This window comes from Pseudophryne corroboree, chromosome 9, assembly GCF_028390025.1.
Source record: "Pseudophryne corroboree isolate aPseCor3 chromosome 9, aPseCor3.hap2, whole genome shotgun sequence".
NCBI classification, from domain to species: domain Eukaryota; kingdom Metazoa; phylum Chordata; class Amphibia; order Anura; family Myobatrachidae; genus Pseudophryne; species Pseudophryne corroboree.
In genome coordinates this window covers 411,878,873-411,904,095 of record NC_086452.1, presented here as the reverse complement: position 1 = coordinate 411,904,095, position 25,223 = coordinate 411,878,873, and the positions used below count along the sequence as shown (strand labels likewise).

The following is a 25,223-nucleotide window of genomic DNA, read 5'->3' as shown; positions in this document are numbered from 1 at the left end:
AGAACCACCTGATGGTTAATTTTTTCTACAAGAGCATAGCTCTTCCCCCGACACCCACAAAGCCCCACCTCCAAGTTCTGATTGGCCCATGGGTCAGTCAGTCAAAGAACAGGGATGACCATCAGTTGATGATGGTCATCCAATGCATAGTTTACAACCATCAATGACCACTTGTTATAACACCATTGATGGTAACCGTCAAAGGTAAACACACCAATGGCCATCCCTAGTTCCGAAAGCAACCAGTGTCTATCATTTCATAGACTAATCTAAATAAATGAAAGTTTGAAGATGTAATTTTTCCACTTTATCTCTTTCCAAGGCTTGGTACATGGAAAAAAAACTTTAACCATTTTTTTCATCTGCAGGTGACTTTCTTTTATTACTTGCAACTTTAGCTAAATGCATTTCTTTATCTTTCTGGCTTCGTCCTGTGCTTCTGTGACATGTATTTACATAATTGTGCAGTACTTTCTACTAAGTTAGAAGAGATCTGCATTGTATTTCAGGGCAATGAAATAAGTATACCTGATTAGATAGGTAAATAAATGGTTGAAAAACTAAGACGTAAACCAGGAAGTTTAAATAATGTAATTAATAAAACTTAGATTGTGGTTAGAAACTAGTAAATCAAAGTTATGCAGTGGTGGAAAATTCCTTTAATTAAGTTCCTCACCTCACTGTTCATCTGGTACTCACCTCAATGTTGTAATAGTTAATTATCCTTCTGCAGGGGCCACAGAGCAGGCCCTAGGCATAGACAGTAGAGGCAAATGTTTAGGGGCATCTGGAAAAGCCTAGGGCAGGCTGGAGACATCTATGCTCTGCTGCGCTGGCTCCGGATTTCAGAAGTCCCAGCTGACCGTGGCTGTCCTGCATTGGGATGCACACATAGGTATGCACAGCACATTTTATTAGAGGGTGCACCATCGTAGGGGCATGTCTAGCACCACCTACTGGGCATGTCTAGCACCACCTGTTGACATTCCTTTTCATTCCATATACACATTTCCTATATGGTGGTTTCTCACAATGAGGAACCTCTGAAGAAATGTATCCTCCCTGGTCAGACAGCGTCTACAGTCGGTAGTCACTATTCATGTAGGATATCACATGGTCCGTAAGATGCCTGTTTGTGTACGTATGTAAACAATGTAATCATCATACAGAGGTTCAACCAGACTTGTGCCACCTTCTGCCCTCTGCATCTCTTAGCCACACCATCCATCTACCACCTGTATTTCTCAGCCATGTCATCATCTCCCATCTGCATCTCTCACCATCCCCCTTACTTTCTGTCTCTCCGCCTTTCGCCTTCACTCTGTACCTCTCAAGCTTCCACCCTTAACTCTGTGTCTCTCAGCCTTCTCCCAACACTCTGTGCCTCTCAGCCACCCACACTTTTCTCTAACGTCCTTGAGGATGCTGGGACTCCGTAAGGACCATGGGGAATAGACGGGCTCCGCAGGAGATAGGGCACTTTAAGAAAGCTTTGGACTCTGGGTGTGTACTGGCTCCTCCCTCTATACCCCTCCTCCAGACCTCAGTTTTACACTGTGCCCAGAACAAGATGGGTGCACTGCAGAGAGCTCTCCAGAGTTCTCTGCCTAGAAGCATTTTTGTTTGGATTTTTCTCTCTCTACCTTTTACTACTTTTTCACAGGGAGCACTGCTGGCAACAGGCTCCCTGCATCGAGGGACTGAGGAGAGAGGAGCAGACCTTCTTGTCAAAGATAGGCTCTGCTTCCTCGGCTACTGGACACCATTAGCTCCAGAGGGGGTGAACGCAGGTTCTTACTGGGCGTCCACCGCCGGAGCCGCGCCGCCGTTCTCCTCACAGAGCTAGAAGTACAGAAGACAGAAGTAGTCAGGCGGCAGAAGCCTTCAACTTCACTGAGGTAACGCACAGCACTGCAGCTGTGCGTCATTGCTCCCGTACACCTCACATACTCCGGTCACTGTAAGGGTGCAGGGCGCAGGAGGGGGGGGCGCCCTGGTCAGCAATATAAACCTCTGCATGGCAAAAAGACTATATACATGTACAGGTGGGCTAGTCTGTACATGTATATAAAAGAGCCCCCGCCATATTGTACTAAGTTTGAGCGGGACAGAAGCCCGCCGCCGAGGGGGCGGAGCTTCTCCCTCAGCACTCACCAGCGCCATTTTCTCTCCACAGCACTGCTGAGAGGAAGCTCCCCGGACTCTCCCCTGCTTACACACGGTGAAAGGGTGCTTAAAAGAGAGGGGGGGGGGGGGGCACATAATTGGCGGTTTACATATTATACAGCGCTGCTGGGGAAAAACATTTTGTGTTGGTCTCCAGGGTTATTGCGCTGGGGTGTGTGCTGGCATACTCTCTCTCTGTCTCTCCAAAGGGCCTTGACAGGGATACTGTCTTCAGGAAAGGGGTTCCCTGTGTGTGTGTGAAGTGTGTCGGTACGCGTGTGTCGACATGTTTGACGAGGAAGGCTCGCTTAATGTGGAGGGGGAGCGCTTGAATGTCAGGTCGCCGTCGGCAACGCCGACACCGGAATGGGTGGATATGCTGAATGTCTTGAATGCAAATGTCAATCTATTGCATAAAAGATTAGACAAGGCAGAAGCTAGGGATCAGTCAGGTAGCCAGTCCATGCCTGTCCCTGGGGCGCCAGGTCCTTCGGGGTCTCAGAAGCGCACCATATCCCAGATCGATGACACAGATACCGACACAGATACTGACTCTAGTGTCGACTATGAAGATGCAAAATTACAGCCGAAGGTGGCTAAGGGTATACGGTACATGATTATTGCCATTAAAGAGGTTTTGCATATTACTGAGGAACCCCCTGTCCCTGACACGAGGGTACACATGTATAAAGGGAAAAAGCCTGAAGTCACTTTTCCATCCTCATTTGAATTAAGTGACTTGTGCGAAAAGGCTTGGGAATCTCCGGATAGGAGACCACAAGTTCCCAAAAGGATTCTCATGGCGTATCCTTTTCCACAAACTGATAGGATACGCTGGGAATCTTCGCCAAAAATTGACAAGGCGCTGACACGTTTATCCAAAAAGGTGGCACTGCCTTCTCAGGATACGGCTTCCCTCAAGGAACCTGCTGATTGCAGGCAGGAAATTACCTTAAAGCACATTTACAATCATTCCGGTACTATTGCTCGACCGTCTATGGCGCGGCCTGGATTTGTAGTGCGGTTGTGGCATGGGCAGATTCCTTATCTACGGAAATTTACACCTTAGATAGGGACGCCATTCAAATGACCATAGAGCATATCAGAGATGCTGCCTTGTATATGAGGGATGCTCAGAGAGACATTTGTTTATTAAGCTCCAGAATAAATGCTATGTCTATTTCTGCTAGGCGGCTCTCGTGGACCTGACAGTGGACGGGAGATGCCGATTCAAAGCGGCATAAGGAGTCCTTGCCTTACAAAGGGGTGGAGTTGTTTGGAGACGGCCTCTCGGATCTTGTCTCTACGGCTACGGCTGGTAAGTCAAATTTCTTACCTTATGTCCCCCCGCAGCATACAAAAAAGTCACCTCATTATCAAATGCAGTCCTTTCGTTCCAATAAAAACAAGAAGGTACGTGGGTCATCCTTTGTTGCCAGAGGGAAAGGCAGGGGAAATAAGCTGCACACAGCTAGTTCCCAAGAGCAGAAGTCCTCCCCTGCGTCTGCAAAGTCCACCGCATGACGCTGGGGCTTTGCGAGGGGAGGCAGATCTGGTGGGGGCTCGTCTTCGGTTTTTCAGCCACGTCTGGGTTCACTCGCAGGTGGATCCCTGGGCATTAGAGATTGTTTCTCAGGGATACAGGCTGGAATTCGAAGACTTGCCTCCTCGCCGATTTTTCAAATCAGCTCTGCCGGCTTCCCCGTCAGAGAGGGAGCTAGTGTTGGCAGCAATCCAAAAATTGTATATTCAACAGGTGATTGTCACAGTTCCTCATCTCCAGCAAGGAGAGGGATATTACTCAACCCTGTTTGTGGTCCCGAAACCGGACGGTTCGGTCAGACCCATTTTAAACCTGAAATCTCTGAACCTGTACTTGAAGAGGTTCAAGTTCAAAATGGAATCACTCAGGGCGGTCATCGCCAGCCTGGAGGGGGGGGATTGGATGGTGTCCCTGGACATAAAGGATGCTTACCTTCATGTTCCGATATTCCCTCCGCATCAGGCGTTCCTGAGATTTGCAGTGCAGGACTGTCACTACCAATTTCAGACGTTGCCATTTGGGCTTTCCACGGCCCTGAGAATTTTCACCAAGGTAATGGCGGAAATGATGGTGCTCCTGCGCAGGCAGGGGGTCACAATTATCCCATACTTGGATGATCTCCTCATAAAGTCGAGATCTCGGGAGAGGTTGCTGGACAGCGTGTCTCTGTCCATGAAGACGTTGCAGATACACGGCTGGATTCTCAATATACCGAAGTCCCAGCTAGTCCCTACAACGCGTCTGACCTTTTTGGGGCTGATTCTAGACACAGACCAGAAAAAGGTTTTTCTTCCGATCGAAAAGGTTCAGGAACTCATAGCCATGGTCAGGAACCTATTAAAACCAAAAAAGGTTTCAGTGCATCATTGCACGCGGGTCCTGGGGAAGATGGTGGCTTCCTACGAGGCCATCCCTTTCAGCAGGTTCCATGCGAGGACTTTTCATGGGACCTCTTGGACAAGTGGTCCGGGTCCCATTTACAAATGCATCAAAGGATCACCCTGTCTCCCAGGACCAGGGTACCTCTCCTGTGGTGGCTGAACAGTGCTCACCTACTAGAAGGTCGCAGGTTCGGCATTCAGGACTGGGTCCTGGTGACCACGGACGCAAGCCTCCGAGGCTGGGGAGCAGTGACACTGGGAATAAATTTCCAAGGTCTCTGGTCAAGCCTAGAGTCTTGTCTCCACATCAACGTCCTGGAGTTGAGGGCCATATACAACGCCCTGCGTCAAGCGGATGAATTGCTTCGGAGAAAACCGGTTCTGATTCAGTCAGACAATGTCACGGCAGTGGCTCATATAAACCGCCAAGGCGGAACAAGGAGCAGAATGGCCATGGCAGAAGCGACCAGGATTCTACGCTGGGCGGAAGGCCATCTAAGCGCGCTGTCAGCTGTGTTCATCCTGGGGGTGGACAACTGGGAGGCGGACTTCCTCAGCAGGCACGACCTGCATCCGGGAGAGTGGGGACTTCATCAAGAAGTCTTCGCACAGATCACGGATCGTTGGGGACTGCCTCAAATCGACATGATGGCATCCCGTCTCAACAAAAAGCTAAAGCGGTATTGCGCCAGGTCAAGGGACCCTCAGGCGGTAGCGGTAGACGCTCTGGTGACACCTTGGGTGGTCAGATCGGTCTATGTGTTTCCTCCTCTTCCTCTCATACCCAAGGTGTTGAGAATAATATGAAGAAGCAGGGTCAGAACAATACTCATTGTTCCGGATTGGCCACGGAGGACTTGGTATCCGGAGCTGCAAGAGTTGCTCGCAGGTGATCCCTGGCCTCTTCCTCTAAGGCAGGACCTGCTGTGGCAGGGGCCCTGTCTGTTCCAAGACTTACCGCGGCTGCGTTTGACGGCATGGCGGTTGAACGCCGGATCCTAGCGGAAAAATGGATTCCGGAGGAAGTCATTCCTACCCTGATCAAGGCTAGGAAAGACGTGACGTTAAAACATTATCACCGTATATGGCGTAAATATGTTTCTTGGTGTGAGGCCAGAGCTGCTTCTACGGAGGAGTTCCATTTGGGCCGTCTACTTAACTTCCTTCAAACAGGAGTGACTTTGGGCCTAAAATTAGGGTCCATAAAGGTCCAGATTTCGGCCTTATCCATTTACTTTCAAAGAGAATTGGCCTCTATTCCTGAAGTACAGACCTTTGTGAAGGGAGTGCTGCATATTCAGCCTCCCTTTGTGCCTCCGATGGCGCCTTGGGATCTTAGCGTGGTGTTACGTTTCCTCAAGTCACCTTGGTTTGAACCACTCAAAACTGTGGAGTTGAAATACCTCACGTGGAAAGTGGTCATGTTGTTGGCGTTAGCTTCGGCAAGACGTGTTCGGAAAGGTCTGTACTTCAGGAATAGAGGCCAATTCTCTTTGAAAGAAAATGGATAAGGCCGCCAATTCGGTAATATGTACTGAGGTCTGGAGGAGGGGCATAGAGGGAGGAGCCAGTGCACACCCAGAGTCCAAAGCTTTCTTAAAGTGCCCTATGTCCTGCGGAGCCCGTCTATTCCCCATGGTCCTTACGGAGTCCCAGCATCCTCTACGGACTACGAGAAATAGATTTACCGGTAAGTAAAATCTTATTTACTCTGTGTTTCTCAACCTCACCCATTTACTCAGTGCCTCTTAACCTGTCCTCCCTTCACTCTGTGCCTCTCAGCCTCCACTCTGTGCCTCTCAGTCTCACCCCTTCACTCTGTGCCTCTCAGCCTCACCCCTTCACTCTGTGCCTCTCAGCCTCCCACCCTTCACTTTGTGCCTCTGAGTCTCCCAACCTTCACTCTGTGTTTCTCATCCTACCACCCTTCACTCTGTGTCTCTCAGCCTGCCCCCCTTCACTCTGTGCCTCTAAGCCTCTCAGCCTCCACTCTTTGCCTCTCAGCCTCCCAGCCTTCATTCTGTACCTCTCAGCCTGTTCCCCCTTCACTCTGTGCCTGTCAGCCTGCTCCCCTTTCACTCTGTGCCTCTAAGCCTGCCTTCACTTCACACTGTGCCTCTTAGCCTACCAGCCTTCACTCTGTGTCTTTCAGTCTGCATCTCCCTTCATACCGTGTCTCTCAGCATCCTCCCCCACCTCTCTCTCCCCTCTCCCACCACCATTCACTTGTAGTAGTAGCCCTCACCTGTATGACAGTGAGCCGGCGGACGCAAATAGGGCAAGACAGGCACCGCTTCTTTGCAGCAGGAGTCAGACAGGTCAGGGAGCGTGGCCGTAATGTAATTCCAGTGTTGCGTTTCTGCCCCCCGGCAGCCCTGGAAAGGTGACAGGCGGATCACAGAAGGGTGCAAAGTGTGTGGCGGGCGGTACCCGCATACTTGCACCACTGGCGACAGCGGCTCTCTACATTAGAGAGTGCCTGTGCACACCAGGCACACCCCATGTGCATGCCTATAGATGTACAGGCTTTTTGGCACAGCTGCGCCATAGCCTGTCATATTATATGTTCCCCCAGCTTCCATTAGGTGACCGGTCACATTGCGTCATTGACAACAGATAGTGCGCTGCTGCAGAGAGAAGCAGAGGAAAGACAGCTAAGGTAAGTAAATTATTAATTAGCTCAGCTTGTTATAGAGATAGGTTGGGGATTGGATTGCTGGTGACACACAAGGGGGAGAGATTTGATAACTGGAGACACCAGAGCCGGCCCTAGGCATAGGCAAACTAGGCAATTGCCTAGGGCATTTGGTATGCTTAGGGGCACCAGCAGCTTCTGCTGATTAAAATGATATGCGGCATGCTTATATTCTGTGTGTAGCATTTTGTATGCAGGTACAGCCACAGTCTCACACAGTATATAGACATGCTGCATATCATTTTAATTTGCAGAAGCTGCTTGTGCATCCTAGCCAGGGCCGGCTCTAGGCATGTTCGAATAGAGCGGCCGCGCAGGGCGCCACCCTTAATGAGCGCCGCGCGCTGGCGCCGCCATATTAGAACATGGAGCCGGCCCTGCTCTGCAGCATCGTGTGACTTGAGTGCGCTGTACGCGCTGAGCGGCGCCGGTGTCTAACGTCAGACGCCGGCGCCGCGCAGCGCGCACAGCGCACTCAAGCGCCTTGGACTTGGAGGCTTCCTGGCCGCCCGCCAGCCAGCACCCCCGCACCCGGACCCGGCCTTGCAGTGCCGCACCCGGACAGCAGTACTCCTCCCCCTCCAACGCCGCAGGTATTTGGGGGGGGGGGCGGCTGAGTGAATCATTTATGGATGGCACTGTGGGGGCATTTACCTGGCACTGTGGGGGCATTTATCTGGCACTGTGGGGACATTTATCTGGCACTGTGGCACTGGGGGCATTTATCTGGCACTGTGGGGGCATTTACCTGGCACTGTGGGTACATTTATCTGGCACTGTGGGGACATTTATGTGGCACTGGGGGCATTTATCTGGCACTGTGGGGGCATTTACCTGGCACTGTGGGGACATTTATCTGGCACTGGGGGCATTTATCTGGCACTGTGGGGACATTTATCTGGCACTGTGGCACTGGGGGCATTTATCTGGCACTGTGGGGGCATTTACCTGGCACTGTGGGTACATTTATCTGGCACTGGGGACATTTATCTGGCACTGTGGGGAAATTTATCTGGCACTGTGGCACTGGGGGCATTTACCTGGCACTGTGGGGGCATTTACCTGGCACTGTGGGGACATGTATCTGGCACTGGGGGCATTTATCTGGCACTGTGGGGACATTTATCTGGCACTGTGGGGGCATTTATCTGGCAGTGTGGGGACATTTACCTGGCACTGTGGGCATTTTTACCTGGCACTGTGGGGACATTTATCTGGCACTGGGGGCATTTATCTGTCACTGTGGGCATTTATCTGGCACTGTGGGGACATTTATCTGGCATTGTGGCTGTGGGGGCATTTATCTGGCACTGTGGGGGCATTTATCTGGCACTGTGGGGACATTTATCTGGCACTGTGGGGGCATTTATCTGGCACTATGGGGACATTTTGGCACTGTGGGGGCATTTATCTGGCACTGTGGGGGCATTTATCTGGCACTGTGGGGACATTTATCTGGCACTGGGGGTATTTATCTGGCACTGTGAGCACTGTGAATCATTTATGGATGGCACTGTGGGGGCATTTATCTGGCACTGTGGGGGCATTTATCTGGCACTGTGGGGACATTTGCATGGTGCATTGAGGCAAGATGTATGAGGACACATCTGTATCCAAGCAGAGGCAGAGGTCACAGTGTTAGCGGCCGTGTGAGTGCTGTGTGCGGGTGGGTTGGTTGTGCAGTAGTGTTTGGCATATGTGTAAGGCGCATAAGTGTGTCATGTGTTTAAATGCATTAATAATGTGCAAATGTGTGTGGGGCACTATGTGTGTCATCATGTGTATAAGGGCATTAATAATGTGCAGCATACAGTATGTGTAAGGTGCCTTATGTGTGTCATTATATGTATAAGGGCATTAATAATGTGCAGCATATGTGTAAAGGGCACTATGTGTGTCATTATGTGCATAAGGGCATTAATAATATGTGCCATACAGTATGTGTAAGGGGCACTACGTGTGTCATTATGTGTATAAGGGCATTAATAATGTGTGGCATATGTGTAAGGGGCATTACTGTGTGGTATTATGTGTATAAATGCATTACTAATGTGTGGCATTATGTGTATAAGGTGCTCTACTGTGTGGTGTTATGTATATAAAGGGCACTACTGTGTGGTCTGATGTGAATAAAGAGCAATATGGTATCGTGTAATGTGAATAAGGGTCAACTCAGTGTGATGTAATGTGAATAAGGGACACTATTGCATGATAAAATGTGAATAAAGTTGCAGTACTGTGTGGATTAATTTGAATTGGGGTACTATTGTGTGGCCATGCCTCTTCCCTGCAAAAACACACCCCTTTTTGGGCTGTGCGCCAAATGTGGCCACTGTTTCTATTTAAAAAATAGGGGATAGTAACACCAAAATAAGGACTGCTGTGGGTGAGAGGTAATAGTGCTGGGAAAGGGGTGCAGGATCAGAGGCGGAACTAGCGGTGGTGCTAGGGGGCACCAGCCAAAATCTTGCCTAGGGCATCATGTTGGTTAGGGCCGGCTCTGGGAGACACACAAGGTGGAGGGAGACTTGATGGCTGGAGAACCACAAGTAGGAGATATTTAATGGCTGGCGACACACAAGGGAGATAGATCTGATGGCTGGAGCCACAAGGGGGAGACTTTATGACACTAACACCCTCTGCCTTTCCACTCACTCACTGGCACGAGGCCACACCCATTTGGTGAGGCCATGCCCCCTTCTTGGGTCCCCACCAGTTTAAATTATATTTCTCTTACGTCCTAGAGGATACTGGGGTTCCATTTAGTACCATGGGGTATAGACGGGTCCACTAGGAGCCATGGGCACTTTAAGAATTTGATAGTGTGGGCTGGCTCCTCCCTCTATGCCCCTCCTACCAGACTCTGTTTAGAAAATGTGCCCGGAGGAGTCGGTCATGCTTATGGAAGCTCCTGAAGAGTTTTCTGCATTTATTTTTCTGTTTGTTATTTTCAGGCAGGTCTGAATAGCACCAGCCTGCCTGCTTCGTGGGACTTAGGGGGGGGGACGGCCCAACCTCTTGAAGGGTCCCTTTCCCCGCTGACACGACACTTGCTCCTGAGGGAACTATTCACAAGCCCCACAACGGCGAGCGTACATCCCGCAGCACGCCGCCACCCCTAACAGAGCCAAAAGAAAGATGAGTGGTGAGTACTAAGCCGGCGTCCCGGTTAGCGGATTGCCGGCCATTATGGCGGCATGAGGGTACGGAGACGCACGGCTTCTCACCAGGACGGATTGCGTCTCCAGACTCAGTACACAACTGCGTCTCAGTACACTGTACACAGTACCCACACTGGCAAACAAAGCCTTAAAACGGTTCTGTCTCCATTTTAAGCACAAATTACCTCAGCCAGTATAAAAAAAACAGGAAGACCGCACGCCATTGAAGGGGCGGGGCTTCACTATGAGAGGATCCAGCAGCTCGTCTAGCGCCATTTTCCCTTTGCAGTGGACACAGACGCTGACTGACAGGGACGCACAGCTCCTCCAGTGTGACTCCAGATTACCTCAGCGGTACCAGGGGGTCATAGCAGAGGGGTGAGCAATTATTAGTGTACTATGTCCCCAATCTGGGTACTTAGGGGTCTATTTATTAATATTATTTTTACTAAAATAATGTGAAAAAGGGTGTTTTCACACCCTTTTGAAATTATTTTAGTATCACCTGAATGTATTAAAGGGCATTTGGAGCAGTTTTCATGAAAAACTGCTCCAAACCCTTTAATTCACTTTTTTTTAGTAACCCACATCGCATTCCCCATACTTATAATGGGAAATGTGATGTGGCCAAACTTACCAAAAAAATGTGTAAAAATACCGCAGTGTGCCCTGTGATAATCTCGCCAGCTCAGGCTGGCGAGTTCACAGGACAGCACTGCGATAAGTACCCTTTTGCACAGCTTTCTCTGCCCCTGGCAGAGAAAGCTGAGCAGGGACCCGGCAGAGTGATCAGCTATGTGTGTCCGATGGAGACACAAGCTGATCACAGTGTAAAAAAAAAAAATCCATACTCACCTGTCCAGGGAGCCGGTGTCCGCTGCTCCGGTGAGCGCTGCCGGGTGCTGGGTCCCCCATATGCTGCGCTGTGACCCCGGTGCAGTAAAGTGATGCTGCAAAGCGGCAGTGCACTTTACAGACCAGGGGTCACAGCGCAGGAGAAGGACCCGGCGCCCGGCAGCCTCCTGAATCAGCGCGGACCGGCTCCTTGGACAGGTGAGTAAATTGATCTTTTGGGGGGGGGGGGGGGGGGCGCGGCGCGCGGGGGTAGTCGCGACAGTGGGGGTCGACTGGGCGGCGGCAGTAGCAGCGATGTCGGTGGGGGTGGTGCATGCACAGCAGGACTTCGGGGTATTTTTTTAAGAAAAATACCCTGATGATGCTGCGAAGAGGCATCGCAGGGACAGAGCTTGACCGCAAGCTCTGTTCCTGCATGCGATAATTGATACATCCCCGCGATGTAATAATTTATTGCAGTGCGAGTTGGGGCAATTTTATCACCTGTCATCCACATCCTGGATGCGGATGGTGATAAATAGGCCCCTTAGTCTGCGACCCGGCTAAGCTTGGCATTAGCAATAAGGTCGCGGTGTGCTGGCTCCAAATACCTCTCTGTCTCCCTGGAAGGGCTCTTTGTGGGTTAATTGTGCTTTTAACCTTTCCTGTGTGTGTGTGCTGTCACATTTATAATATGTCAGGCAAAGAGTGTGTTTCATGTACGGCAGAGTGTTCCTCTTCCCCAGGGAGCTCACTACTATGTACTCAGTGTAGTGGCTGGATTCCCTCAAAGGAATGATTTCCAATATTTCTAATAAATTGTCCCACAATGAGAAAGAGACGCAATACTTAAGATAGTCTGTGGATGAGATTATGAACAGAGACTCGGTCCCCAAACAAGCGTCTCAGTCCCTTGCCATTTGTCCACAAAAGCGAACTCTGGCACATATCCTGCAGTCTGACTTTGACGCTGAGGGGTCAGAGATGGAGGAGCGGGAGGTGGATTCAGAAGGGGGGGGGGACGCTGCTCTGTCACAGGGAATACAGGCTCTTATAGAAGCTATCAGAGACGTTATGCAAATTTCTGATAAAGTGGCAGAGGAGTGTGAGGAATCTTATTTTAATGTAAAAAAGAAATCCTCACTTTTCCTGTGTCAAAGGAATTGAATACCCTGTTTGAAGAACCGTGGGTTAATCCTGATAAGAAATTTCAGATCCATAAAAGGTTAATCTCATCTTTTCCTTTTCCTCCTGAGGATAGGAAAAAATGGGAAAATCCATCGATAGTGGATGCATCAGTATCCAGGCTGTCACAGAAAATTGTGTTGCCTGTCCCTGGTGCAGCCTCCCTGAAAGACTCGGCTGATCGCAAGATTGAACTACACTCAAATCCTTGTACACGGCTGCTGGGGTGGCCCAGAGACTCACTATAGCATGTGCGTGGATTACTAAATGCTAAATGGTCAGGTAACCTAATTGAGGGGTTGTATTCCTTATCTAGGGGGGAGATTGTTTTACTCCTGCAACATATACAGGACTCTGTGAACATTATGGTGGAAGCCATTAAAGAAGTGGGTTTGCTTAATGCACGCACCACAGCTGTGTCAGCACGCAGGGGCTTATGGTTACACCAGTGGACTGCGGACGCGGACTCCAGGAAAGGCATGGAAGGCCTACTCTTGACAGGAGAGGCCTTATTTGGAGACGAACTAGACAAATGGATCTCCAAAGCTACTGCGGGTAAGTCTACATATCTTCCTTCTGCAGCTCCCCCAACTAGGAAGACCTACTCAGGACCTACTCTACAGTCCTTTCGGAATGCCAAGTTTAAGGGCAAAGCCAGAGGATACTCTACAGCCACCAGAGGCACTAGAGGTAAACCATGCAAACCAGCAACTGCCGGTTCTCAGGAACAGAGTTCCAGCTCTGCTTCCGCAAAGCCTTCAGCATGACGGTGGACCGCAATGCCTAGAAGACTGCCAGGTGGGCAGCCACATCTGGACAACATCATGCCAGGATCACTGAGTCATAGATCTTATTTCCCAGGGGTACAGACTGGAGTTTCAGGAACTCCCACCTCACAGATTCTTCAAATCAGGCTTACCAGTTTCACAGGAGACAAGTATAACCTTACAGGATGCCATTCAAAAACTGATACAAACGCAGGTCATTGTTCCAGTTCCACCTTATCTCCAAAACAAGGGCTATTATTCCAAGTTGTTTGTAGTACCAAAACCGGATGGTTCGGTAAGGCCGATTCTGAATCTAAAATCATTGAACCTGTACTTACGAGTGTTCAAGATGGAGTCTCTGAGAGCGGTGATTTCAGGTCTGGAGGAGGGGAAATTCCTAGTGTCTCTGGATATCAAGGATGCGTACCTTCACATTCCGATATGGCCGCCTCACCAGGCTTATTTACGGCTTAGATACCTGCCTTTTGGAAAGAGACGCACTGTTAGCGTTGAAACGCGTTAGGATACAGGTGTACCCTCTCATCATCTGAAGTCCAGCTCAATCTGAGCCAATACAGGAGATCAGTCCTTGACGGCCGCTGTGTCTGACAGCTTTCTACCGCCCAGCTGACGCTCAGGTGCCGGGGCTCCGGTGCCTTCTGATCTCGTCGGCGGCATATTCAAGTGAGGCTGATTTGGAGCCCGGCAAGGAGGCGCAGCCTTAACATCGCCATTCAGAGCGTGGCTGGCTTCCACACACAGCCAGCGCAATACATCCGTGGCTCCAACAATTCCTCTTCTACACCAGGTGAAGTGCAGGGAGGCTCAATTGGAGCTGCCCGTGGGAGGTCAGCCCAGCCGTTTCAGGTGAGAGCTCACATACATCGTGTCACAGAGGTAACATCTAGCAGTCCGGGTCCAACAGCCTGTGCACGGCTGCTTTTCACTCCAACCCGGCGGCTACTGCAGACACCGCTCTCCCTCCCCCGTGCGGGGGTAAATGGCTGGCTGTAATAACATCACTCTGGGCTCTCCCTGCTAACACCACCACAGCAGCTTGGTTTTGGTGGACACAGCTCATCTGTCTATCCCTGCATTTATTTGAGTGCTTAAAACCTATCAGAAGGACACTTTCCATTACAGGAATATTGGAACTGATATATGTCCGTATGGAATAAGGACTGTTTGGGACTTCTACATAATAAGTGAGTTACTATTGGCACACAGACCCATTTGTTGGTTACAAGAGCGTAATAATTATTACTATTATTGTTGAATTCATCACAATATTTTATGGGGCCATATGTTATAATTATTAAATAATATCTGCATTATTATAATTAATTTGGGCATAGTGATTCTGTACCGTGTAGATTTATGATAATTGATTTATATTAATTGTACTCCCGGGAGAATTGCTGCTAATTTTTAAAATAAATGTTTCTTCTTTGATTGTTGAGCGCAACTTGGTTTCTGTTGTATTGAGTGTTTCTTTGAGGGATTGGCATTCCCTCTCCAAGTCGCTGCTGACAATCACATACACCACCACCCACCGAGCGCACAGTTTTATCGCTCTTATTTACGGTTTGCACTGCACGACTGTCACTACCAGTTCCAGGCCCTACCTTTTGTCTCTCCACGGCACCGAGAGTGTTCACCAAGGTGATGGCAGAGATGATGTTTCTCCTTCGCAAGCAGGGAGTGAACATATTTCCGTACCTGGACGATCTTCTGATAAAGGCTCCGTCCAGGGAACAGCATTGGCCTCACAACCCAACTACTCCTGGATCACGGCTGGATTCTGAATCTTTCCGAAATCTCACTTAGAGCCAACTCAGAGGCTCCCATTTCTGGGAATGATACTGGACACACAGTCGCAGAAAGTTTTTATTTCGTTGGAAAAGGCATTGGTAATTCAGTTGATGGTTCGGGATGTCCTGAAACCAACCCAGATATCGGTGCACCTATGCATTCGCTTTCTGGGAAAAATGGTGGCCTCTTACGAGGCGCTTCAGTACGGAAGGTTTCATGCACGACCCTTCCATCTAGATCTGTTAAACAAATGGTCCGGATCACATCTTCACATGCACCGGAGGATCCGTCTGTCTCCAAAGGCCAGGATCTCCCTCCTGTGGTGGCTACAGACTTCTCACCTGATCGAGGGCTGATGGTTCGGGATTCAAAATTGGATTCTGCTAATAACGGATGCAAGTCTCAGAGGTTGGGGAGCAGTCACCCAGGGGGTGCAGTTTCAAGGAAGATGGTCAAGTCAGGAAGTCGTCCTTCCAATCAACATTCTGATACTCAGGGCTATATACAACGCCCTTCTGCAGGCCTCATATCTTCTTCAAGATCGGGCCAATCAGGTCCAGTTGGACAATGTGACGGCAGTAACGTACATAAACTGACATGGCAGAATGAAAAGCAGAGCAGCAATATCAGAGGTGTCAAGAATTCTCCTCTGGGCAGAAAGAAACGATGCGGCATTGTTGACGGTCTTCATTCCGGGAGTAGACAACTGGGAAGCAGACTTCCTCAGCAGACACGACCTGCTCCCGGGGGAGTGGGGCCTTCACCTGGAGGTGTTCAGGTGCTTGACAAGTCGATGGGGATATCCACAGATCGACATGATGGCCTCTCGTCTCAACAAGAAGCTCAAGCGGTATTGTTCCAGGCCGAGAGACCCACAGGCAGTGGCAGTGGACGCACTGACTACTCCATGGGTATATCGGATAGTGTATGTGTTTCCTCCACTTCCTCTCCTCCCAAGAATTCTGAAAAGAATAAAAAGGGAAAAGGGTCAAGCAATTTTCATTGCTCCGTACTGGCCAAGGAGGGCCTGGTACGCGGACCTCCAGGAGATGCTCCTCGAAGATCCTCTTCGCGAAGATCTTCTGCAACAGGGCCCGTTCGTCTATCAAGACTTACCATGGCTACGTTTGACGGCATGGAAGTTGAACGGCTGATTCTTGCCGGGAGAGGCATCCCTGACAAAGTCATCCCGACTATGATTCAAGCCAGGAAGGGGTTAACGTCTAAACATTACCACAGTATTTGGAAGAAATACGTCTCTTGGTGTGAGAGCAGAAAATATTTCATCTGGGACTGGGACGTTTCCTGCTTTTTCTGCAGTCGGGTGTGGATGTGGGCCTACGTCTGGGCTCAGTAAAAGTCCAGATTTCGGCCATGTCAATTTTCTTTCAGAAACAATTGGCTTCTCTTCCTGATGTCCAGACTTTCTTGAAAGGAGTTCTGCACATCCAACCTCCCTTTGTGCCTCCTACGGCACCTTGGGATCTCAATTTGGTGCTGCACTGCCTCAATTCAGACTTGTTTGAAATGTTACATGAGGTAGAGGTTAAGTATCTTATGTGGAAGACATTCACACTGTTGGCTTTGGCTTCAGCAAGACGTGTGTCGGATCTAGGGGCGTTGTCTCACAAGAGCCCCTACTTCATTTTCATGAGGACAGAGCTGGACTCAGAACTCATCAGCAATTCCTTCCTAAGGCGGTGTCCGCGTTTCACATCAACCAACCTATTGTGGTTCCGGCTGTTACGGACATCTCTGCTACTTGAAAGTCTTTGGATGTTTTGAAGGCTTTGAAGGTGTATGTAAAGAGGACAGCTCGTCACAGGAAATCTGACTTTCTGTTCGTTCTCTATGATCCCAATAAAAGCAGTCCATTGCACGCTGAATCGGGCTCACTATCCAGCATGCTTATTCCAGGGCAGGCTTGCCGGTTCTGAAATCTGTTCAGGCCCACTCGACTAGGTCGGTGGGTTCTTCTTAGGCGGTTGCCTGGGGTGTCTCGGTTTTACAGCTCTGCCGAGTAGCTACTTGATCAGGTTCGAACACGTTTGCTAAGTTTTACAAGTTTGATATTTTGGCTTCTGACGACCTTCAGTTTGGTCAATCAGTTCTGCAGGAACCTCAGCACTCTCCCTCCCAGTTTGGGAGCTTTGGTACTTCCCCATGGTACTAAAAGGAAAATAACAAACATATAAAATAAATGCAGAAAACTCTTCAGGAGCTTCCATAAGCGTGACTGGCTCCTCCGGGCACAGTTTCTAGACTGAGTCTGGTAGGAGGGGCATAGAGGGGGGAGCCAGCCCACACTATCAAATTCTTAAAGTGCCCATGGCTCCTAGTGGACTCGTCTATACCCCATGGTACTAAATGGAACCCCAGTATCCTCTATGGACTACGAGAAAAGTATTTACTGGTAGGTAATTAAAATCCTATTTTTGCTTATTTTTAAATTATCAGTCATAATACCAACAACAAAACATTCTGACATAAGTATTGTGATTCTTTTCATGATTATATGGGCATGGGACAGTGTATAGCTCTTGCGAAGTGCTAAATATTGTAACATTCATTTATTTTTATCCCACAAATAGCGCAGATCAGATGGATGGTCTAGGAGTAATTTATCTGTGAACCATTGTTCTATAACACAATGATGCCAATATCCGTATTACACATTGCCCTCTTCGTTAATATGGTATTTTCCTCTCGTTGCCATGACGATGGCTCCTGGTAGTAATTGCTGTTTGAATTTCGATTTATAGATCTCTCCTCTTTTGGCAGCGAGTTATTTTTCATTCTTTAGATCACATAGGCTTTTTTGAATCAACGGCTGATGAATTCTAGTATGTAAGCTGAAAGGAGATTAGCAGTAACTCGGGCAGGCTAAACCATTTTTAATGTTGCTGAGCTGTGTACAGTAACATGTGTTTGCATGTCAGTTACTTGGGATATTCCTGACAGAATATTCCAAAAAGGAAGGTTAAAAATAGATTAACTAAATTTCAGTTGCAAATCTACAAGCTTGAAAGTGGCGATTACCATAACCTCCTCACTTTTGGATGTTCTATTAAAATTTTTTTCATTCAGTGTTGTTTTATGTGGTCCTGAACGGAATGCGGTTACAATCACAACAGTCGGGATATTGGGGTATGAGATACCGGCGCCGGTTACAGTCCCGGCGGTTGGGATCCCGGCGCGTGAGATACCTGCGCCAGAATCCTGACAGACGACGGAATGGCGACAACGGAGCCCTGAAAGAGACCAGGACATCGATGACGGAATCCCAAACGTCGGGATCCTAATCTTCGAGACAGTGGGGTTAGTAAGTACTATGCTGGGGATGGGTGGGGGGGTTAGGTTTAGGTGACCCCCAGGGGACTTAGGGTTAGGGTGTCTGTGTGGGGGGAGGGGTTTAGGGTGCAGGGAGGGGGGTTATGGTTAGGCACCACCAGGGGGTTTAGGGTTAGGCTGTGGGGAGGAGTCGGTTAGGTTTAGGGTGCGGGGAGGGGAGGGGGGTGTTAGGTTTAGGTGCCACCCGGGGGGGTTAGGGTTAGGCTGCGCGGGGGGGGGGGGCAGGTGGGTTAGGGTTAGGCACCTAACAAGAAGGGTAAGGGTAGGATAGGGTATGGGAGGGTTAGACTACTTACCGCCCCTTGGCCCTCATTCCGAGTTGTACGCTCGCTAGCTGCTTTTAACAGCATTGCAAACGCTAGGCCGCCGCCCTCTGGGAGTGTATCTTAGCTTAGCAGAATAGCGAACGAAAGATTAGCAGAATTGCTACTAAATATTTTCTTGCAGTTTCTGAGTAGCTCCAGACCTACTCCTAGATTGCGATCAGCTCGGTCTGTTTAGTTCCTGGTTTGACGTCACAAACGCGCCCTGAGTTCGGCCAGCCACTCCCCCGTTTTTCCAGACACTCCCGCGTTTTTCCCTGACACGCCTGTGTTTTTTAGCACACTCCCGGAAAACGCTCAGTTACCACCCAGAAACGCCCCTTTCCTGTCAATCATTCACCGATCAGCAGTGTACGAACACCAGCAAATCTACTAAGTTTTGTGTAAAATAACTTAGCGCATGCGCTCTGCGTACCATGCGCATGCGCATTTAGCAACAAATCGCAGCATAGCGAAAATCGGCAATGAGCGAACAACTCGGAATGACCACCCTTGTCGGGATTTAGACTGTCTGGATGCCGCTGTTGGTCTCCTGACCGCTGACATCCCGACAGCCGGCATTTCATACCCAACCCTCCTGAACATAGATAGACTGAATGACTGCGATGCAGAAAACTAAAAAAAACTAGTTAATCAGAGAACTAAAAGTACCAGAAAGCCCTAGTGAAATGCTGTTGCCAGGTACTTGATAATGTGTAAGTATGAGTTTCATGACGTAAAATGGCTTTAGCAATGGATAACACTACTATATGCTTTTAAGTTAAGTGAAATACAACTACTTAGAATAATACTGCAACAAATAAAGCATACAAGATAAAAAAAGGTCACAAGCAAACTAGCTCCTAATAGCACTGAATGCTGAGAAGTGTATGGGCTCCTCTCTGCCTGCCCGGTGGCAGAGATCTGGCATGTTCTCTGGTGCATTGAATAATCCTAACAGACAGAACTGGTATTATATGAAAGATGACATCCAGCTGTTTTGCCGCCTGCTGCGCATTGTCCCATCCTCTCCCATACCTCTCATTCCAGCCTCCAGCTGCATTGCAGGGAAGTGTCTCTGCTCTTCAGGAGGACATAATTGAATGTATGATATTTTGCAGTCACAGTTGGGGATTGGGTCACACTATCAGTTATGTTATGTTAAGCTAGCTCCAACCTTTATCTGATGATGCCATCTCTTAGCCCAAAACATAGTAGGATTTGGGTGAGGGCCCTTTATTTCTTCCCCAGCCTCCTGCGCTGGGACCTCAGGGGGAAGTGAAAGCGTGGAGGGGTTGTGGGTCAACCCAGCAATACTGGGCCCTGTCACCTCAGGGCACTGCACGTCTGGTAAGACTAATTTTATACGGGTTGTGCTCAGCCTGCCAAATCCCTGTAAAGGCAGAGATGAGAGAACAATCAATGCTGAGGTTTTAATGTATATATCTCCAGACGTGTTTTATGTGCCTGTTAATACTATGCCGATGACACTTTCTTGTTACTGAAACAAGGTTCTGATTCACTCTTCAAATATTTTATCGGTAGTGATACAGTATATCACACACATTTACATTTGTAATAATTGTTGCAATAATAGGTAAAGGTTTAAATGTATTTTCTCTGACGTCCTAGTGGATGCTGGGACTCCGTCAGGACCATGGGGAATAGCGGCTCCGCAGGAGACAGGGCACAAAATGTAAAAGTTTGACCACTAGGTGGTGTGTACTGGCTCCTCCCCCTATGACCCTCCTCCAAGCCTCAGTTAGGTTTTTGTGCCCGTCCAAGCAGGGTGCAATCTAGGTGGCTCTCCTAAAGAGCTGCTTAGAAAAAGTTTGTTAGGTTTTTTATTTTCAGTGAGTCCTGCTGGCAACAGGCTCACTGCAACGAGGGACTTAGGGGAGAAGAAGTGAACTCACCTGCGTGCAGGATGGATTTGCTTCTTAGGCTACTGGACACTAGCTCCAGAGGGACGATCACAGGTACAGCCTGGATGGGTCACCGGAGCCGCGCCGCCGACCCCCTTGCAGATGCCGAATAGAGAAGAGGTCCAGAAACCGGCGGCAGAAGACGTCTCAGTCTTCATGAGGTAGCGCACAGCACTGCAGCTGTGCGCCATTGCTCTCCGCACACTTCACACCAGCGGTCACTGAGGGTGCAGGGCGCTGGGGGGGGGGCGCCCTGGGCAGCAATGTAATATACCTATTCTGGCTAAAATATATCACATATAGCCCCTGGGGCTATATGGATGTATTTAACCCCTGCCAGGTTCCAAAAAAACCGGGAGAAGAAGCCCGCCGAAAAGGGGGCGGGGCCTATTCTCCTCAGCACACAGCGCCATTTTCCTGCCCAGCTCCGCTGCGAGGAAGGCTCCCAGGACTCTCCCCTGCACTGCACTACAGAAACAGGGTAAAAACAGAGAGGGGGGGCACTTATTGGCGATATTTATAATATTTGAGCTGCTATAAAGGGAACACACTTATTAAGGTTGTCCCTATATATATTTATAGCGCTTGGGTGTGTGCTGGCAAACTCTCCCTCTGTCTCCCCAAAGGGCTAGTGGGGTCCTGTCTTCTATCAGAGCATTCCCTGTGTGTCTGCTGTGTGTCGGTACGTGTGTGTCGACATGTATGAGGACGATGTTGGCGTGGAGGCGGAGCAATTGCCTGTAATGGTGATGTCACCCCCTAGGGAGTCGACACCAGAATGGATGGCTTTGTTTATGGAATTACGGGATAGTGTCAGCACGCTACAAAAGTCGGTTGACGACACGAGACAGCCGGCAAACCAGTTAGTACCTGTCCAGGCGTCTCAGACACCGTCAGGGGCTGTAAAACGCCCTTTACCTCAGTCGGTCGACACAGACCCAGACACTGACACTGAATCCAGTGTCGACGGTGAAGAAACAAACGTATTTTCCAGTAGGGCCACACGTTATATGATCACGGCAATGAAGGAGGCTTTGCATATCTCTGATACTGCAAGTACCACAAAAAGGGGTATTATGTGGGGTCTGAAAAAACTACCTGTAGTTTTTCCTGAATCAGAGGAATTGAATGACGTGTGTGATGAAGCGTGGGTTACCCCTGATAAAAAACTGCTAATTTCAAAGAAGTTATTGGCATTATACCCTTTCCCGCCAGAGGTTAGGGCGCGCTGGGAAACACCCCCTAGGGTGGACAAGGCGCTCACACGTTTATCCAAACAAGTGGCGTTACCGTCTCCTGATATGGCCGCCCTCAAGGATCCAGCTGATAGGAGGCTGGAAAATACTCTAAAAAGTATATACACACATACTGGTGTTATACTGCGACCAGCAATCGCCTCAGCCTGGATGTGCAGTGCTGGGGTGGCTTGGTCGGATTCCCTGACTGAAAATATTGATACCCTGGATAGGGACAGTATTTTATTGACTATAGAGCAATTAAAAGATGCGTTCCTTTATATGCGAGATGCACAGAGAGATATCTGCACTCTGGCATCAAGAGTAAGTGCGATGTCCATATCTGCCAGAAGAAGTCTATGGACACGACAGTGGTCAGGCGATGCGGATTCCAAACGGCATATGGAAGTATTGCCGTATAAAGGAGAGGAATTATTTGGGGTCGGTCTATCGGATTTGGTAGCCACGGCAACAGCCGGGAAGTCCACCTTTTTACCTCAAGTCCCCTCCCAACAGAAAAAGCCGCAGTCTTTTCAGCCGCAGTCCTTTCGTTCCTATAAGAACAAGCGAGCAAAAGGACATTCATATTTGCCCCGAGGCAAAGGAAAGGGTAAGAGACTGCACCAAGCAGCCCCTTCCCAGGAGCAGAAGTCCTCCCCGGCTTCTGCAAAGGCCTCAGCATGACGCTGGGACCTTACAAGCGGACTCAGGGGCGGTGGGGGGTCGCCTCAAGAATTTCAGCGCACAGTGGGCTCACTCGCAGGTGGACCCCTGGATCCTGCAGGTAGTATCTCAGGGTTACAGGTTGGAATTCGAGAAGTCTCCCCCTCGCCGGTTCCAAAAGTCTGCTTTGCCAACATCTCCCTCCGACAGGGCGACGGTATTGGAAGCCATTCACAAGCTGTATTCTCAGCAGGTGATAGTCAAGGTACCCCTTCTACAACAGGGAAAGGGGTATTACTCCACGCTATTTGTGGTACCGAAGCCGGACGGCTCGGTAAGACCTATTCTAAATCTGAAATCTCTGAACCTGTACATACAAAAATTCAAGTTCAAGATGGAGTCACTCAGAGCAGTGATAGCGAATCTGGAAGAGGGGGATTTTATGGTGTCCTTGGACATCAAGGATGCTTACCTTCATGTCCCAATTTGCCCTTCACACCAAGGGTACCTCAGGTTCGTGGTACAAAACTGTCATTATCAGTTTCAGACGCTGCCGTTTGGATTGTCCACGGCACCCAGGGTCTTTACCAAGGTAATGGCCGAAATGATGATTCTTCTTCGAAGAGAAGGCGTATTAATTATCCCTTACTTGGACGATCTCCTGATAAGGGCAAGATCCAGAGAACAGCTGGAGGTCGGAGTAGCACTAACTCAAGTAGTGCTCCAACAGCACGGGTGGATTCTGAATTTTCCAAAATCCCAACTGATCCCGACGACACATCTGCTGTTCCTAGGGATGATTCTGGACACTGTTCAGAAAAAGGTATTTCTTCCGGAGGAGAAAGCCAGGGAGTTATCCGAACTAGTCAGGAACCTCCTAAAACCAGGGACAGTGTCTGTGCATCAATGCACAAGAGTCCTGGGAAAAATGGTGGCTTCTTACGAAGCGATTCCATTCGGCAGATTCCATGCACGAATTTTTCAGTGGGATCTGCTAGACAAATGGTCCGGATCGCATCTGCAGATGCATCAGCGGATAAAAATTGTCGACAAGGACAAGGGTCTCTCTGCTATGGTGGTTGCAGAGTACTCATCTGTTAGAGGGCCGCAGATTCGGCATACAGAACTGGGTCCTAGTGACCACGGATGCCAGCCTGAGAGGCTGGGGAGCGGTCACACGAGGAAGAAACTTCCAGGGCGTGTGGTCAAGCCTGGAAACGTCTCTTCACATAAATATACTGGAGCTAAGAGCAATCTACAATGCTCTAAGCCTGGCAAAACCTCTGCTTCAGGGTCAGCCGGTGTTGATCCAGTCGGACAACATCACGGCAGTCGCCCACGTAAATAGACAGGGCGGCACAAGAAGCAGGAGGGCAATGGCAGAAGCTGCAAGGATTCTTCGCTGGGCGGAAAATCATGTGATAGCACTGTCAGCAGTGTTCATTCCGGGAGTGGACAACTGGGAAGCAGACTTCCTCAGCAGACACGATCTTCACCCGGGAGAGTGGGGACTTCATCCAGAAGTCTTCCACATGATTGTGGTCCATTGGGAAAGACCAATGGTGGACATGATGGCGTCCCGCCTCAACAAAAAACTGGACAGGTATTGCGCCAGGTCAAGAGACCCTCAGGCAATAGCTGTGGACGCTCTGGTAACACCATGGGTGTACCAGTCAGTGTATGTGTTCCCTCCTCTGCCTTTCATACCCAAGGTACTGAGAATTATACGGCAAAGGGGAGTAAGAACGATACTCGTGGCTCCGGACTGGCCAAGAAGGACTTGGTACCCGGAACTTCAGGAGATGCTCACGGAAGATCCGTGGCCTCTACCTCTAAGAAGGGACCTGCTTCAGCAGGGACCGTGTCTATTCCAAGACTTACCGCGGCTGCGTTTGACGGCATGGCGGTTGAACGCCGGATCCTAAGGGAAAAAGGCATTCCGGAAGAGGTCATCCCTACCCTGGTCAAAGCCAGGAAGGAGGTGACTGCACAACATTATCACCGCATTTGGAGAAAATATGTTGCATGGTGTGAGGCCAGGAAGGCCCCGACAGAGGAATTTCAACTGGGTCGATTCCTACATTTCCTGCAAACAGGATTATCTATGGGCCTCAAATTAGGGTCCATTAAGGTTCAAATTTCGGCCCTGTCGATATTCTTCCAGAAAGAATTGGCTTCAGTTCCTGAAGTTCAGACTTTTGTAAAAGGAGTACTACATATACAGCCCCCGGTTGTGCCCCCAGTGGCACCGTGGGATCTCAATGTAGTTTTGGATTTTCTCAAATCCCATTGGTTTGAGCCACTCAAATCGGTAGATTTGAAATATCTTACATGGAAAGTAACCATGCTACTGGCTCTGGCTTCAGCCAGGAGAGTGTCAGAATTGGCAGCTTTATCATATAAAAGCCCATATCTGATTTTCCATTCGGACAGGGCAGAATTGAGGACGCGTCCTCATTTTCTGCCTAAGGTGGTATCAGCGTTTCACCTGAACCAGCCTATTGTGGTGCCTGCGGCTACTAGCGATTTGGAGGATTCCAAGTTGCTGGACGTTGTCAGAGCATTGAAAATATATATTTCAAGGACGGCTGGAGTCAGAAAATCTGACTCGCTGTTTATACTATATGCACCCAACAAGCTGGGTGCTCCTGCTTCTAAGCAGACGATTGCTCGTTGGATTTGTAGCACAATTCAACTGGCACA

At 49.3% G+C, this 25,223-nt stretch overlaps 1 protein-coding gene across 3 annotated transcripts in view; it reads left to right on the top strand.

The window, feature by feature from the left end:
• The window catches only part of LOC134958358 (cadherin-related family member 3-like), a 419,058-nt gene that overhangs the window by 329,815 nt on the left and 64,020 nt on the right, over positions 1 to 25,223 (top strand). The window lies entirely within an intron of this gene.